This window comes from Triticum urartu, chromosome 4A (assembly GCF_056163025.1).
Source record: "Triticum urartu cultivar PI428250 chromosome 4A, HENAU_Tu73, whole genome shotgun sequence".
NCBI lineage: Eukaryota > Viridiplantae > Streptophyta > Magnoliopsida > Poales > Poaceae > Triticum > Triticum urartu.
The window spans coordinates 370,930,499-370,934,695 of NC_141876.1; the positions used below are offsets into that span (position 1 = coordinate 370,930,499).

General features: G+C 44.3%; 1 long non-coding RNA gene across 2 annotated transcripts; it reads left to right on the plus strand.

Moving 5' to 3' along the window:
* Positions 1–679: 679 nt before the first annotated feature.
* On the plus strand, positions 680–2,408 carry LOC125526440 (uncharacterized). 2 transcript variants are annotated; one of them, XR_007291674.2, is made up of 2 exons: positions 680–1,400; positions 2,012–2,408. It is a non-coding gene; the product is annotated as an uncharacterized LOC125526440 (long non-coding RNA). The 2 variants fall into 2 exon arrangements; XR_007291675.2 differs by having other exon boundaries at positions 680–1,369.
* Positions 2,409–4,197: the final 1,789 nt, after the last annotated feature.

Genomic DNA, 4,197 nt, shown 5'->3' on the forward strand with positions numbered 1-4,197 from the left:
AGATCGTGCCATCTCAAGAACACGATAGAGAGAGAGAGATTAAACACATGGCTACTAGTACAAACCCTCAGCCCCAAGGGTGGACTACTCCCTCCTCATCATTGTGGCCGAGAGGATGATGAAGATGGCCACCGGTGATGATTTCCCATTCCGGCAGGGTGCCGGAACGGGGTCAAGATTGGTTTTCGTGGCTATAGAGGCCTGCGGCGGTAGAACTTCTGATGTATCGACTCTCCTAGGGTATTTGGAATATTTGGGAATATATAGGGTGAAGAGGCGGTGCGGGAGGCTATCGAGGTGGGCACAACCGACCAGGGCGCGCCTAGGCCCCCAGGCGTGCCCCGGTGGGTTGTGCCCCCCTCGAGGCACCCCTCTGGTACTTCTTTGGCCCAAGTTGTGTCCTCTGGTCCATCAAAATTCTTCAAAAAGTTTTGCTGTATTTGGACTCCATTTGGTATTGACTTTCTGCCATGTAAAAATAAGTAAAAAACAGCAACTGTCACTAGGCACTATGTCAATAGGTTAGTCTCAAAAATGATATAAAGTTGTTATAAAATGATTGCAAAATATTCAAAAATAGTAATATAACAGTATTAATACTTCATAAATTATACGTACATATGTTAAAGACGTATCAATTCCCGACTCCATGGCAGTGCCCTGGCCGCGTGTCGACCATCCAGGGTTCCCCGACGTCCCTACTAGGTCGCTCCCGCACCCCCCTGCTAACCCTAGATCGATCTTCCCCCTTCCCCCATGTCTCAACTCCCTCGGCCTGCCACATGTTCTCCGCAACCGCTGGCGGGCCATCGGCGTTGTCACAACCAAGCAATGTTTTAAGTAATAGCGTCGGTAGCTCAGGCCAGCTGCTACAAGTCGAAAGCTGCGCTAGGTAATAGCGTGTTTGGCATGATGCGGCCGATATATGGGCTGTCAGACCACAATAGCGGCCCTTTGTGTAAGGCCGGTTGCGGGCATAGCGGAAAGCTTAAAAAAAATTAGACCACCAATCCTCTTATCCGATTATCCCATCCCCTTCTCCTGGCGGCGGGCGGCTGGCACTTCCCTGGCGGCGGCGCGGCTAACGCCGGAGGCCGGATGGAGAGGCAAATCCAGGCTCACCATCACCGGATGCCGCCACTCCCCTAGCCCATCTTCCCCTGCCGGTCTTTGAGGGAGCAGCCAACACGACGGCCACCTCATCGCTCTTGCTCGACGCCTTTCCCTGGTCGACGACTGGCCGGTGCGGGACGACACGGCAAGATGGTGGGCAGTACCTCGCTGGGACGGCGGTGCTCAAGCTCAATGCCCAGGTCCCCTCGCTGGTCCCTGTTCGACGCCCTACTAGTCGACGTCCCAATCCGATCCGGTCCGCACCTCCTCGCTTGACGACTACTTCTGTCCGGCAGCTAACCTTTTCTCTGTTATTTGTTCATACTCACCAATTCATAGTTTCTCCTGTAGCTCAGCTTCTCTGATCGATCCACTTACAGAGTTACTGTACTAGGCTTAGTCTATTCGATGCACTTACCCTTTCTCCGATCGATGCACTTGCAGAGTTACAGTTAGTCTATTCGATGCATAGCTTAGTAGTCAGTACTTAGCACTTGTAGTTACAGTAGACCTAATTAGGAGGAGCTCAGATCATAGAACACTCCATAATCTCGTTGGTGGCACTAGCACAAGATGGAATTGGTAATCCCTGTTTGCATTCGGTAGCTCAGCTCATAGAACAATACATTGTTACTATATAGTTGTGCCTCACGTTCCATTTCTGTTGTAACTCGGTAGCTGAGGAAACTTGCACATTATTGTCTTTCTAAATTCAGTCAAATTTCTTTTGTAATTTTGTTTTGTACTTGGCAACTGGCAGTTGTAAATTCAGTTTGCTTGCAATATCTTTTGTATTGTATCAACAAATTCAGTTTACTGGCAATTATAAATGAAACAAATCAACTATCTGCACTTTTAATTCAGTTAAATACCTTATGTTTGTTTCTTTTTTCTGAAGTGGTAATTCAGTCAACTATCTGCACTTGTAATTAAGAAGACCAAGAAGTGTACATGGATCTGAATGGAGAAGAGGACGAGGATGGCGGATGACTTGTGCAACTTCCATGATCAAAACTGGATCTGTTTATTTTTGCGTGATGGTCGTGGTCTGACTTGTATGGTTGCATCTTCCATGATCAGAACTGGATCTGTTTTTTTTGCGTGATGGTCGTGGTCTGACTTTTATGGTTGGTTGGTAGTTTTTGTTTGCATGGTTACATGGTTGAATATTGTACAATGGACTAATTGTAGTGTATATGTGTTGTGTCGTACTGATAGTTTTTTTTTGCATGGTTGAATATTGTCCGGATGGACTAGTTACAGTCTATATGCTTATATAAATGATGATTATTCAATTCAAGTGTCATATTGTTGTCAACGGTTAAAAATATACATTATATTCTCAAATTTGCAAGTGTTTTTACAAATCCGCTACGCGGACATAACGCCCGCAATATTGCCCGCTATCCGCATTCCGCTATGCCGAGCCCAATCCGCTATTTAAAACCTTGCAACCAAGGTCATCATCGAGCGGAGCAAGCATGTCCAGGAGGTCCGGTGTTACTTCTTGAGTTTGCGTTGATTTTTCCCTTGAAGAGGAAAGGGTGATGCTAAGTATTTCCCTAAGTTAAGAACCAAGGTATCAATCCAGTAGGAGGCACAAGCAAGTCTCCAATCTATGCACCTACACAAACTAACAAACACTTGCACCCAACACGAAAAAAAAGGGTTGCCAATCCCTTCACGGTCTCGAACAAGAGTGAGATCTAATATAGATAGAGATAAAAGATAAATAAAAGAGAAAACTAAAGTAAATCTAAATAAATTGCAGCAAGGTATTTTTCTTGATTTATAGATCTTAAAATATATGATGGAAAATAGACCCGGGAGCCATAGGTTTCACTAGAGGCTTCTCTCTTGTAAGAAACCATACAGTGGGTAAACAAATTACTGTCGAGCAATTGATAGAAAAGCGCAAAGTTATGACGATATCCAAGGCAATGATTATGAATATAGGCATCACGTCCGTGTCAAGTAAACCGACTCCCGCCTGCAGCTACTACTATTACTCCACACATCGACCGCTACCCAGCATGCACCTAGACTATTAAGTTCATAAGAACGGAGTAACACCTTAAGTAAGATGACATGATGTAGAGGGATAAACTCAAACACTATGATGAAAATCTCATCTTTTTACCCTTGATGGCAACAATACAATACGTGCCACGCAACCCCTATGTTATCACTGGGTGAGGACACCGCAAGATTGAACCCAAAACTAAGCACCTCTCCCGTTGCAAGAAGAATCAATCTAGTTGGCCAAACCAAACTGATAATTGGAAGAGAAATACAAAAATATTTAATCATCCATAAAAGAGTTCAGAAAAGTCTCAGATAATAATCATAGATAATCTGATCATAAATCCACAATTTATTGGATCTCGACAAACACACCGCAAAAGAATATTACATCAGATAGAACTCCAAGAACATCGAGGAGAACATTGTATTGAAGATCAAAGAGAGAGAAGAAGCCATCTAGCTACTAGCTATGGACCCGTAGGTCTGTGGTAAACTAATCACGCTTTATCAGAAGGGTAATAGAGTTGATGTAGATGCCCTCCGTGATCAAATCCCCCTCCAACAGGGTGTCGGAAAAGGCCCCAATATGGGATCTCACGGGAACAGAGGCTTGCGGTGGCAGAAAAGTATTTTGGTGGTCGCTTCTGTTGGTTTGGGAATATTTGGGAATTTATAGCGCAAGAATTAGGGTTGGAGGACTCTCGAGGGGCCCACAAGCCAGGGAGCCGCCCCCCTAGGGTGCGGCCTGAGGGCTCTTCTGTTCCCCTCTCCAAGCTCCGTGGATGTCTTCTGGTCCAAGAAAAATCATCGTAAAGTTTTATTCCGTTTGATATTCCTTTTCTGTAAAACTCAAAAACAAAGAAAAACAAAAAATGGCACTAGGCTCTAGGTTAATAGGTTGGTCCCAGAAGTAATATAAAAAAGCATATTAATGCATATAAAACATCCAAAACAGATAATATAATAGCATGGAACAATAAAAAATTATAGATACGTTGGAGACGTATCAAGCATCCCCAAGCTTAATTCATGCTCGTCCTCGACTAGGTAAATGATAAA